We start from the raw sequence: 14,741 nt of genomic DNA on the forward strand, positions 1-14,741 counted from the left end.
AGTGCACAGGATTGATGACGGCGATATGCATGTGGGCAGCATTTGGTTTACTGATGAAGCTTATTTTTACCTGGACGGCTTCGTCAATAAACAGAACTGGCGCATATGGGGAACCGAAAAGCCCCATGTTGCAGTCCCATCGTCTCTGCATCCTCAAAAAGTACTGGTCTGGGCCGCCATTTCTTCCAAAGGAATCATTGGCCCATTTTTCAGATCCGAAACGATTACTGCATCACGCTATCTGGACATTCTTCGTGAATTTGTGGCGGTACAAACTGCCTTAGACGACACTGCGAACACCTCATGGTTTATGCAAGATGGTGCCCGGCCACATCGCACGGCCGACGTCTTTAATTTCCTGAATGAATATTTCGATGATCGTGTGATTGCTTTGGGCTATCCGAAACATACAGGAGGCGGCATGAATTGGCCTCCCTATTCGCCAGACATGAACCCCTGTGACTTCTTTCTGTGGGGACACTTGAAAGACCAGGTGTACTGCCAGAATCCAGAAACAATTGAACAGCTGAAGCAGTACATCTCATCTGCATGTGAAGCCATTCCGCCAGACACGTTGTCAAAGGTTTCGGGTAATTTCATTCAGAGACTATGCCATATTATTGCTACGCATGGTGGATATGTGGAAAATATCGTACTATAGAGTTTCCCAGACCACAGCGCCATCTGTTGTTGAAAATTGTAACTACTGTAATTTCGAAAGTTTGTCTGCTTGAAAATGTACTGTTGTCCCAAGCATATTGCAACAAACAGTGTATTTCTATCGCTGCTCGTTTAGTTTTTATTGCCGTTTCAAATATACCGGTCATTTTTGAAGCACCCTGTATAATGTGCAGTAGATGTAGATTCCTGCATGTGGCTCTAGGATGGACTTCACACATGATCCTTATGGCTCTTTTTTGTACACACAGTACTTTTTTAGCCAGTGACTGATTTACCCAAAATATAATTCCAAGTGCCATAATTGCATGAAAGTAACCATAATATGCTGACTTCATGGTTTCCATATTTCTATAAGAAGAAACAATGCACAATGCGTATGTTGCTGAACTTAGTCTTTTGCACAGATCCAAGATGTGGTTTGACCAATTCAGTTTGCTATCAATATGCAAGCCTAGGTATTTTCAGGAATCTACCCTGGTTATTGTCTGCTCACCTATTTTTACTACTATTTCCTCATCTTTGGATGTTGTGTGGAACTGAATATAATTTGTTTTACAGTAATTTAAAGAAAGATCATTAATGTTAAACCAGTTCACCGTTTCCTTTAAAACCTTATTTGCTGTTACCTCAAGTTTATCTACTGAATTATCAATAAGTAGTGTAGTGTCATCAGCGAAAATGGTGAATCTACAATATTCCTTACAGAGAGGGAGATCATTTATAAATATAATAAAAAGTAGGGGGCCCAGAACTGAGCTCTGCGGCACTCCACATGCGATGGTGCCCCATTCTGAAGATAATGCGACACCATCTTGACTATCTACTACGACTTTTTGTTTCCTGTTTGACAGATATGAGTCAAGCCATTTCCCTGCTGCACCACTTATACCGAGATGTGCAGCTTTTTGTAAAAGAATTTGGTGATTTACACAGTCAAATGCTTTTGTTAGGTCACAAAATATGTCAATCACTTTCAGTTTTTTGCTGATAGATTCCAAGAGTTTGCCAATAAATGCAAATATTGCATCTCCTGTTGACAAACCTTTCTGAAATCCAAACTGACTTTTGCTCAACTATCCTGGCAGGCATTAGTTTCTCTAAAACCTTTGAAAAGCTTGTCAGTAGTGATATTGGCCTATAGTTGGCAGTATCCATCTTATCCCCCTTCTTATACAGCAGTTTTACAACTGCATACTTAAGCCTCTCAGGAACTATTCCTTGCTTAAGTGACGCATCAAAAATGTGGCAAAGGACTTTACTTACATGGCTGGAGCAGTATTTTAATAATTTGTTAGAAATGTTGTCAATTCCAGCTGAGTTTTTACTTTTCAGGGATTTAATAACTCTTCCAATTTGTTGAACAGTGACTGTTTTCACCTTCGTGTGTTGTACTGAACCAGGTACTCTAGCTTTCAAAAGACTGATGGCTTGCTTCATGGACCCTTGTAAACCTATTTTTTCTGTTATTGTTAAAAAAATTGTTGTTGAACATGTCTGCAATTGTTTTTGGGTCGCTAACAAGATTACCCTCACTTTTTATTTGGATGTTTTCACTACAAACTGCATTTTCCCCATTTTCTTCTTTACAAATTTCCAGATAGTTTTTACTTTATTGTTAGAGTTGTCAATTTCTGCCTTCAAGCACATGTTCTTTGCAGCCTGAATGGCCTTATTCAGAACTATATTGTAGATTTTATAGTGTGTAATTCTACTGTTATCATTTGAACTCTTGGCTGCAGCATATAGTTCTCTTCTTGTTTTACAAGAGATTTTGATGCCTTTAGTAATCCAAGGCTTGATTCCGCATTCGAACAAGTTTTCTCTGACTGATTTTTTAGGAAATGCTTCTTCAAAAAGGCTTGTGACTTCCTTGATAAATACATTAAATTTTGAATTAACATCAACTGTAGAATATACAGGAGACCAGTCCACAAGCTGTAATTGCTGATTAAAGGTTTCAGTGGTGTGTCTGTTTACAATCCTAAAAGTTTTCCAAATGAAATTTTCTTTTCCTTGTACATTCATTTGGTTTAGAGTGAGAAATTGCCCTTCATGTTCAGAGAGACCATTTACAATATTTTTCATGGTTAAATTATTGCAAATATCCTTATCGACAAATACATTATCTATTAAAGTGTTAGAGCTGGCAGTTACTCTAGTTGGAGTGTCCACCACTGGTACTGAATTGAAACAGTACATTAAATGTTCAAAGTCTGTTTTGTTTCTATTTTCTGTTAAAAGGTCCACATTGAAGTCACACATAACAATGATAGATTTAGTTTTCTTACATAGGTGGGACAGAAGTGATTCAGTTTGTCTTAGAAATACATTTAAATTTCCAGCAGGTGCCCTGTAAACAGCCAGAACAATAACAATTACACTGTCTGCTGTTATCTCGATGCCACACACCTCAAAATGTTGTTCATCAGAGTATTTGCTTAAATCTAGGGATTTATACACTATATTATTTTTTATAAATATTACACCACCACCTTTTTCCATAACAGATCTACAGTAATGAGTAACTAAACTAAAGTTCTCAATCTGTAGCATGTGGATTCCACTCATAACGTGATGTTCTGAGAAACACAGTATATCAGGCTCACTTTCATACTCGTCTTTTTAATTTATTAGCATCTGGTCTATTTTATTCTTGAGGCTACATATAGGATATAAGTGCTGCAACATTCGGCCATTTCAATTGCCCATAAAAGCACGGCCATTTCAATTGCCCATAAAAGCACATCACCTTACATATATCCCAGGACTCAGCAAACCTTCGTCTACAAAAATAGTTGATAGACATGTGGCATTTTCAGTCGTGTTTATGTTGTTATTGTAACTACCTTGAAGTCCGGATGGTGATTGTTCAGTTGTGGGTATGTTTACATTTGGCACTCTACAACTGTCACTGAGTACCTGCTGTGGGACTTGTGACGATTTGTGGATAAATACTGACAGGTTGCGTTTTGTTCACTGCAGCCTGTGTATTATTTACATGCATATTTTGAGATCCGCTAATATTTTCTTCTAAAAGATTGTGGATCCTATCTTCCGCGGCTTGTAGTTTAGTGTTTACCTCGTTCACGATTTCATTTTCTTTTTTCTGTATAGCCTTCTCTACTACATCTGTGTATAACTTACAACTTCTCTGCAATGGTATTACCTTTACTAACATCCTGCTTTAGCTTGACTAATGATATCACTCAGATTTTCACTGATCCTCTCTCCTTCTTAGCATATGTTGAGTCAACTTCTAATGTTGCTACCCTTAAAGTAGGCTCTTTTACAGCTAGAGATACGAGGTGTGGCTAGAAAAAAACCGGACTAGTACTGGTGAAACAATAAAACGAATGCAATAAGGCTGAAAGTCGCGTGGCCTGTCACGTGACTCTTGCTCCGCCTACTGCTCGATTTTCATCTGCCTCCTGCACTCAGTCTGCCCGTGGCGTCTGTTTTAAGTAGTTGACGTTTTGTCTGTGCGTCGGAAAATGTTGAGTGTACAGAAAGAACAGCGTGTTAACATCAAATTTTGTTTCAAACTAGGAAAATCTGCAAGTGAAACGTTTGTAATGTTACAACAAGTGTACGGCGATGATTGTTTATCGCGAACACAAGTGTTTGAGTGGTTTAAACGATTTAAAGATGGCCGCGAAGACACCAGTGATGACACTCGCACTGGCAGACCATTGTCAGCAAAAACTGATGCAAACATTGAAAAAATCGGTAAACTTGTTCGACAAGATCGCCGTTTAACAATCAGAGCAGTGTCTGAGTTAACAGGAGTTGACAAGGAAAGTGTTAGGCAGATTCTTCATGAAAGTTTCAACATGAACAAAGTGTGTTCAAAAATGGTTCCAAAGTTTCTCACAATTGAACAGAAGGAACGCTGAAGAATGATTTGTTCTGACATCCTGGAAAACATTGAAAGTGATCCCACCTTCTTACAAAATGTTATTACTTGCGATGAATCGTGGTTTTTTACTTACGATCCCGAAACTAAACACCAATCGAGGCATTGGAAAACTCCTGGTTCTCCACGACAAAAAAATGCACGAATGTCAAAATCGAAATTCAAGGCAATGATGATTGTTTTTTTTACATCAAAGGGATTGTGCACATTGATTGGGTGCCAGAGGGACAAACAGTGAATCAGCATTACTACATTAGCGTCCTGGCTACCCTACGTGAGCGAGTACGGAGAAAACCGAACGATTTGTGGAGAAAAAAGTCATGGATCCTTCACCAAGACAATGCCCCAGCTCACAGTGCGTTGTCAGTGAAGACGTTTTTGGCAAAACACAACATTCCCATCTTAGATCATCCACCCTACTCACCTGATTTGGCCCCCTGTGACTTTTTTCTTTTCCCGAAAGTCAAGTCAGCTTTGAAAGGAACTAGATTTGAGACTGTTGAAGCAGTAAAAGAAAAAGCGACGGAAGTAATGTATGGACTTACCGAAAATGATCTGCAGCATTGCTATGAACAGTGGAAAATTCGTATGGAGCGGTGTAGAGACCGAGGAGGAGAGTACATTGAAGGAGATAACATGAAATTGTAAATAATTGTAAATAAATGTTTTTTCCAGCATCAGTCCAGTTTTTTTCTAGCCGCACCTCGTACACTTTCATAGTCTTTATTTAGTTTTTTAATGACAATGGTTACCTTTTTTACTGTCAAAACCAACTGGTTTTGTGTGGCTTCAGTGTTTGTGTTTGCGTCTGTGATTTTCTTTACCTGTTGCTCTACTAGTTCGTGATAGTCATTAAAAAGGATCTACCTTCTGTTTTAACCTCGCTACTGTTAACGTTAGAAAGTACTTCATGTTTTACATTTGTTTTCATATCATTAAATTTTTCGTCGATTTCAGTGCGAAAATTTTTCGCTAAGTCATCGAATTTCTGAGAGACCGTGTCTTGCAACTCCTTGAATACCGTACTTGTTTTTGCTCTTGCTTCGTTGCATTTAGATCTTGTGTAACAGTGTTTTGTCGCTGTTTTACCATGTTCATATCCTGTGTCAGATTACTGAAATTGGTGTTCATATTGTTTCATTTATTTATTTATTTATTTATTTGTTTATTTATTTATTCTTTGCCCATGGACTCCAGCTGAAAATCCAGCTGAGAGTATTGGGCGTGTCGTACAATAGGCTATTAACATCAAACTTGATTTCATTAAATATAAATGAAACAAATAATTAAACAGAAATAGTCCATAAGTATACAAAGGTATTACATGTTTCACATTATATTTACACACAAATCCAAACAACATACAGAAATGATAATTTTAAAGGTACATTTCAGTAATGATATAACATATTTAAACACCATCTTAGTATTCAGTCAAACTGTATATACAGTTCTCTGTGAGATATAGTATCAAATGATTTTTAAAACATTTTAGGTCTGTTTCTTTTTTAATGATTTTGGGGAGTTTATAAAAAACCTTTTGCCTGCTTCTTCAGGGGCAGTCATAGACAGTTTTAGATTTCTGTTTATCATGTAGTAATTTTCATTTCCTCCTGTACCGTGTTTGTGTACATCTTTATTTAGGAGGTGTTTATCGCTTGACCTTACCGCCATTATGCTTTGGTATATATACAGTGAATATACTGTCATAATATTATAGTGTACAAAAGCTTGCCTACAGGTCTGTCTTGGTGGTATTTTTGCAATGCATCTCACTGCCCTTTTCTGAATTGTGAATATTCTTTTTAAGTAGCCAGCTTGTGCACTTCCCCACATATGTACTGAATAAGACAAATGTGGGAAGACAAGTCCATAATACATTGATTTGAGGACTTTATCATCCACAGTCTTAGCTGTTTTATGCATGATGAAGATCTGTTTGTTTATCTTTTTACACAGTGCATCTATGTGCTCCCCCCATACCAAATGTTTGTCTATTATAGTTCCTAGAAAATTTGTGCTGGTTACTTCTTTAATAGTCTTTCCATTTATATTATAATTTTCACTATGCTTGGTCTGAAATACTACATTCATTGTTTTAGACTGATTCATAAACAGGTTGTTTTGTGTTAAATATTTATTTGCATTTTCGATCAAATTTCGCATTTGTGTTAGATAGCAAATGCAGTAGCAGTGCTTCAGTGCTGACTGCGGTTGCAGTCAGCTGTACTTCCCAAGTTAATGTTTGTTTTGTGATCAAGTGGTGTTAGTAACGTGTTGTCAAAATTCATATTGGAATCGCTCTCCAGTGTTTCATTCATGAGCGGTATGTCGCTCTGGGAGATGCGTGGCGTTGTCTCGTCAGCTGTAAACATTGTGTCATCAAGATTGTTCTGCTGTGGAGCGTCGCTATCATTTGTCACACCCGCGACGATCATGTCTGATATACTTAAACTTTCTGCAGTAGATATGCATGGCACCTGAACTTCATTGTGCGATCACGCAATTCTACGCCATCTTGCCCGGTGTCGCTATCAATAATGAACGTATATTTTTTTGCCGTATTGTCTGAATATGCAAAAAACAGAAATTTCACAAAAATGTTAAAATTTCATATGCTAATTATTGTGCTTGACAATTGTAATTTACGTGACGTCAAAGCCTATTTTACGTCAATTATGATGTGCAAACTATTGTGACAATTCTTTATGTGTTACTGACAATGTGTATCGCACTGAAAAATTTCTGCAAATTTTTTGCAAATAAAATTCAAGGAAGGGAATAATGAGGAAAAGGTTTCTATCTACTTCAAAAGAGGCGCTACCAAGCGTAACCAGGCAAGCAAATTACGTAGCCGTCCTACCTTTGCTACGTCGAACAAACAGCTTACTATTGAAAATTTTTACGTAACGTGCGTCCAGTTCTTATTCCTTTCCAAAATTTCTCCTCAGTTTTTGCCTTTTTGCAATACTTGCTCCCCGTCGTGATTCATGCAAACATAAAATACAGACAATTAGTTTTTATGACTCATAACGATGTCATAGAAATTTCTTACTATAACAATAGTTAACAAACACTACTCATAATAGGTGCCCTGAAGTCATACAGGTCGCTAGTAGTGTTGTATTAATAAGAAGTAAATAAAAATAAAATATTACTACTAAATATTATTGAATATGCGTATGAAGACACATTTTTGTAGGACATAATACGATTGCGTTATTAGAAATGTTCTGTGATTATTTGAATTTGTTTTTGCTATCGGATTTCGCTTACATTTCAATTGTAGTAGCAGGTAGCTGACTCCTTGGACACCGGCGCTTGTCATAATCAAGAAAATCCTCCTTAAATGGTCTTCACTTCAATAAATAAAAAATACTTGATTCCGTCGTTCAATATACTATTGTTTTTCATGCACACACAAGATGTATAAAACTCGTAATACTTCATATTTAAAATTGCACATCTTTATCGTCCTACTATTTAGGAGAGAGTACGAGTAAAAACAAAAAATTGTACAAATAATTGAATGAATGTTTTTTCGTTTGTCTGCGCCTTACCACGTATTAATAATTAACATCTTTGCCAACTATTCTGGTCAATCGGTGTTTCATTTTTTGTTTCTTAATAAATATCAACTTTAAGATATCCTGGGGGTCTTTCATCGTGTACCTACACACTGTCTATTCGGCTTTCGCTACATTTGAAGCCGTCTTTTATTCATTTGTACGATTCCAAAAAACATAACATTGTATAACGATTGAGAGAATTTTACACGTGTGAGTCCAGCTTCAGCAGTCAGAATGGCACACTCATTGGCAGCAGCAAGTCTTTTTTGTCACAGGGTTCGCTCAGATTACAACAAACAAGCAAGTGTTCGGAGTCCTTCCTTGTCTCACACTGACGAAGCTTATCATCACTCATACCCCACTTCTTCAAATTAGTGTTGTACATGTTGAGGTCTGCCGGGTTCCGCACTGAAAAAGACAGCCAGATGGTAGCTTTTCTTTTCTGCCCGTAATTCTGCAGGGGACTTCGTTCTCCACAGCTCAGTTCGGGCGAGCTTCTGGTGAAATTGGAATTGGTGCTTTTGTAAGGGGCCGGCCGGGGTGGCCGAGCGGTTCTAGGCGCTACAGTCTGGAACCGCGCGACTGCTACGGTCGCAGGTTCGAATCCTGCCTCGGGCATGGATGTGTGTGACGTCCTTAGGTTAGTTAGGTTTAAATAGTTCTAAGTTCTAGGGGACTGATGACCTCAGCTGTTAAGTCCCATAGTGCTCACAACCATCTGAACCATTTTTTTTTTTTTTTTTTTTTTTTTGTGAGGAGGAAGCTTTTTCTGAATTTCACTCGTGATGGATAAACGTGAATTCCAAATGATGGATGCCCTTGGATCTGTTTAGTGCTTCTTTCCTTTAATCTCTGCTGCTACGTCTGGAGGCGCTGTTCCCATGAATGAAAAAACCTTATTGACTGTAGTTGGTCTTGGGCACCCTGTGACTACCCGGCATGTCTGAGGAAGATCCACATCAACTTGATTAGCAAGTGCAGAATTCCACCAGACTCGAGCGACGTACTTTGCGCCGGGAAAACAAAGAGCAAGAGCGGATGTGTGGAGGACGCTAGGAGTAGGTTGCGCTCCTCTCAGTTTGCAGACGAGAGTGTTGTCTGTGAGCTAAGACGCGATTTAGTTTTATCCGAAGATACTGGGGGCAACCGAGTGATTTAAAATGAGTTCTCTTCAGGTAATGTTCAGCTTTCTTCCTGTCTCATTGCAGAGGTGAAGTGCACTCAATTGTGTTTTATCCAGATAGGGTTTCAAGAGATAGTCGTCATAGGAGGTAGCAAGTTCTTCGGTAACAGACGTTGGCTTGGATTCTACTTCTTCAAATGTCGCTAGTTGAGGAACGACAGCTGTGTCATCTGTATCGGTGAAGGACCGGGTTCCGTAGCTGAATGGCTGATCATTGGTATGTATTTCATATAATATCAGAGCCAGCACACTTCCTTGGGGAGGCTATTTTTCTGCATTCTCCACCGGCTCGTTTTTTTTTTAAATTTAGAGTGACAAACATCGTCTATTGCGCAGCAGACATTGAATAAATTGCGTCAGTCGGTTAAGTCCTCAACTGGTACCGCTTCTTTGTTAGTTTTGTACGTGCGGCATTCTCATATGGGAAATGTTTACATGGGATGAAATGGGGTCCCTGACACGCCAGCAATTGTATCTCATGGGTGAGAGATATAGGAAACTGTTTTCTGATCATCTGCATCCGTCTGATCGTCTACAGCTCCCTGCAGGCGACTTGCCGACAACTGTTGCACAACACAAGTTTGGCTAGCTCTTTGAACCTAGCCCTAACAATTCTCTGAGAGTCGTAGCGGGCCGTCGAAAGGTCACGGAAGAGAATTTTGGTTTTAGTGGTGGCCACATCACAATATTTAACCACTGTCACCCGGTCGAAATGCTGTGTTCCACGCTATCAGATAAGACAATATATAATTAAATTGGTCGTCAGTGAATACCACGACGTAATGTGCTGTTCAGTTAACGGATCTGCGATGTAGTTGGTTTCAGACTATCAACCACAGCAATTATTAATTATGAACCATTAAAGAACTGATTTTGTAAGTTGCAGTCCGATTCCAGTAAGCAAATCTCTAAGTTTAATTTCTGCTGCTGCGTTTCTTCCTGTAAGCGTGGCCCTGTGCAATATCGTGTAACACAACTAAGTAGTTGACGCATATTTTGAGGAAAATCTATGATAATTTAAAGGAGGTCAATTTCCGCTAAATTTCTTCAGCTGAAGACTAGGTATCCTTTTTTTTTTTTCGATGTGAGAATAAATATCTATGGCTATATTACATTTTTTCGAAGCCTTCGATTTCTTGCGTGTTTGCTCATCGTTAACATTATCTAAATTAATATCTTCGGCGAATGAAATAGTTGACGCCACTCGCGCATAAGGTAATAGGTTCCAGCTCACTCGATGTGACACGATTTTTTAGACGTGAAGTCCGCTGTAGATGATAAGATAGCTCGAGAGAGAAAAAAACATATTCTGATGAGCAGCCAATAGCGAAGAAATCCCCGGTGACTTTGGGAATATTTCAGCGGTTCATCCCTTTGTGATCTTCATGTAATACGTGCAAAGCAGGTAGGAAATTATTTATGGTACCCTCTTAGTTTAATGTAGTAGTAACTGGCGCATTGTGAAATAACGTCAGATGTCAACGTCATTTAGTTTTTGTGTTTGCTATATTATTATTTAAGTATTACGATAGTAGTTTGGGAGCTTTCATTACGTAGCTAATCTGAGTTTTAGTCACTAATGTTAGGAGTATAACGAAGTAGATCATTTTACAATGATATTGGCTTCGTCATACAAGATGTACTAGTACATACAGAATAATAAAATAAACTTCTGTCAATGCATTATAGAATACATTTGAAGCATGGCAGTGTACCAAATTACAAAGGACAGCTTTTAAAAGTTAACGCAACAAGCTATCTTATAATGTAATATAATATGGTATTTTATTGTTTATAGTATAAACTTTGTAATTACACACGATTAACCACAGCACAAAATAATATGTTTAACTACAGACAACTTTTAAATGCTTATATTCTCCTCAGGCATCTCAAAGAATTCTTTAATGTCATAGAATGGATGATCTGACAGCCAGCTGTACCGCTTAATTTTAAAAGAATTTGTATCCATAGACCGAACATGAACTGGCAGTTTATCGAACATTTGGAGTGGGTTAACTTAGTGGGAATTTCCCGTTCTCGCTAATCTGTGGCGCGGTATGTCTAAATTACCGTTAGCCCTGGTGTTGTGTTTGTGTATTTCCCTTCTGGCAATACGTTCTGAAATATTATTTTTAATATAGAGTACAGACACATAGATGTATAGATTTATAACTGAAGTATTCTGAGTCTGGAAAAAAGAGGACGACAGTGCACCCTATGACCTCTTTTACATATGATACCTATGACTTTTTTTTGTAATTTCAATATGTTTTTGATGTGAGGAGAGTGCCCCCATATAATCAGACCATATGAAGTATGTGACTGGAATAGCCCAAAGTATGTCACCCTGAGGTACTCCAAGCTCACTACCTCCCTTAGTTTCAAGAGAAGGTATTCCACCCAAGATATTTTTTCACATACATGATTGACATGTTCCTCCCAATATAGTTTTGAGTCAATGTGAATGCCTAAGAGTTTTACCGACTTATTGCCTACTTCATTTGATGTTCCCATTAGAAGTTGTTGTGTTTTGTCAGGGTTGCATAGGATCTTATTGGCTGCAAACCAGTCCAGGGTCTTATCTAGTGTTTCTTTTGTTAGGTTATTCAGATCTGAAATGTTCTGATGTGTGGTAAGTAGTGTTGTATCGTCAGCATAACACACAACAGGGTGAGCTATATTTTTAGGTAAATCATTAATAGCGACAATGAAGAAGAAGGGTCCAAGGATAGACCCTTGTGGTACACCTGTGCTGATTTCCATGATGGAAGAATTTAAATTTCTGACTGAAACGAATTGTTTTCGGTTACTTAAATAAGAATTTATCACAGATAAAGTGTTCCCTCTCACCCCATAAAACTCTAGTTTCCCCAGTAGTATGTCAACAGGAATGCAATCGAAAGCTTTGCTTAGGTCACATAATACCAGTGATACCATGTTATTATTTTCAAAAGCTGTTAAGGTTTGGTCAATGATTTCCAAGATGGCCCTTGTTGTGTTCTTCCCCTTTCGAAAGCCAAACTGATTGTTACATAGGATATTGTGTTTTTCAAAGAAGTTGCATATTCGTGTGTGTATCAGCGCCTCAATTACCTTTGAGAATATTGGAACAATGGAGACTGGTCTGTAGCTTTGGGGGAGATGTTTGTCTCCTTTTTTTAAAACTGGGACAACTTTTGATACCTTGAGTGCATCCGGAAAAACTCCAAATTCTACACATTTATTAAAAATATAAGCTAATGGTTTAGCGATTGTGTCTATTGTTTTTTTTAATTATGTTATTTGGTAGCAAATAACAGTCCATACTTGCAGAACCTGAAAATTTGGATACAGCTTTTATATCATCAGCAGGTGTGACAGTCCTCCATTGAAATGCCAGGTTAACAGGCAGTGGTGTTCCAACAAGTCATTGCAGATGAATTTGTTGCTTTGATACTGTTACTGATTTCTTTAACTGAGTTTAAAAAGTACTCATTTAATTCTTCAGGATCAAGCAGAGCTGTTTCTGTGCGTTTCGGTGTATTCTCTTGTTTTATTATTTGCCAGGCTGCCTTGCATTTATTGGGAGCTCTTTCTTTTTTGCCAGAAGAAGTTTAGCTTTATAGTATTTTTTGCATTTCAGATATGACCTATTAATGTTCACACTCTGTTCTGCCCCTTGGTCAGAGGCTTGTTTATGCATCTGGTACAGCATATGCAAGTTTCCTCTAATTTCTACTAGCCCTTGTGTGAACCAGTTCAGACTTTTCTTTTTCATTTCATTTGGATACCTAATTTTTTTTACTGGTGAGCAAGAATACTATAAATCTGTGTACTTTTTAAAGAAGTTACCAAAGCTAATTTCAGCTTCCCTTTTTCCAGATTGACAGTTATATATAAAGTCCCAATCTGCACTTCCTAATCTATCAACAAACATATTTATGTACTCTTCCTTCTGTCTTCGTACCACTACTGTTTTAGATTCTTCAGTTTTAACTGGCTGTCTCTTACAGAGTGTAAGGAGTAGTGGCTCATGGTCTGCAAGTCCACTTCCTGCAAGTCTAACTGTAAAATCCTCCCTATGGAAATTCACAATAATATTGTCTATACAGGCATTCTTATGTGTGGCACAGTTATTTGTACAATAGAGGTCTAATGATCTTAGCATAATCAAAAATGTCCCAGCAACTGGTTTCTGTGTGTTTACCATTTCTATGTTGAAATCACCACATACGGCAATTCTCGTTTTACTCTTCAATATTTTTTAAATTATTAATTCACATTTTTCAATAAACAAATTTACATCACCATCTGGCGACCTATATAGACTAACTACCACTATATTTTCATTCATTAGTTTTACACAACTAAACTCCCCATCTAGCTCTGAGGAGTATGTAGATACATCAATTCTGGAAAACATTATTCCTTCTTTGACAAAAATTCGCGCCCCACCATTCTTTCTCTGTTTTCTACATATCATGTCTCCCACAACATACCCTTGGGGAATGAACATATTTACTTGTTCTTGTGTTAACCAGTGCTCAAATACACATATAACATCTACATGCTCAGTGTTACATAAATGTTCTAATTCTAAAATTTTATTTCTAATGCAACATATGTTAACTTGTAGAAAAGTAAGTAGTTTGTCTCTGTCTGTATTCCTCTGAGAGCAATTTGACTTTATACTTGAAGTTGTAGGTTCCGTTAAAGTCTTTAATCTTGATGCACTGTGATCATATGTGTTATGATAGTCACATACCTGTTCATCCACTTGATGACTCACTTTGTTAACTGCTTTCGTCTGTGAAACCACTGCTGATCCCACCAAAAATCCTGGTCCCTCGGTTGTGGTTTCTTTTTTCGGGTTGAGTGCCGTACTCCACGTGTTGGTATTCTCATCCCTTGAGCTTGACTTGCTGTTCTTCTTTTTACAAATAGGTCTCTCTTCTTGTATGGTGCTTTCTTTCCTGCCATCTCATTTGCTGCTTCTTCAAACTAATGTTAGGAGTATAACGAAGTAAGTACTGCTACGTTTATGCAGTCGAGGGCTGCAAGCCAAGGTTAGAAATATTTGTTAAATATTAACGACGCAAATGAACAGATAAATAGAAAAGAGAAATATGAAAACAGGTTTTTCTACGGGAAAATACTGATATTTTAAACTTGAATAAAATTGTTCGCAATCAGAGTAGGTGTTACTGAAGCTGACATACATGAACAGTACGTAATATAAACGTGGGTATACGTATTCTTATCGCAGAAACACACTCCTTTATGTTAATCAGTATAGGATAGATTTTTGAAACATCAGTTACACGATAGTGAAATGGTTAAAATTCGTAAAGACTTCAGTGTCGCCAAAGTTATTATGAGATACAGACTACGAGAAATGGGATGTAACTACTAT

The sequence above is a fragment of the Schistocerca americana genome, chromosome 3 (genome assembly GCF_021461395.2).
Source record: "Schistocerca americana isolate TAMUIC-IGC-003095 chromosome 3, iqSchAmer2.1, whole genome shotgun sequence".
Taxonomy (NCBI): Eukaryota; Metazoa; Arthropoda; class Insecta; order Orthoptera; family Acrididae; genus Schistocerca; species Schistocerca americana.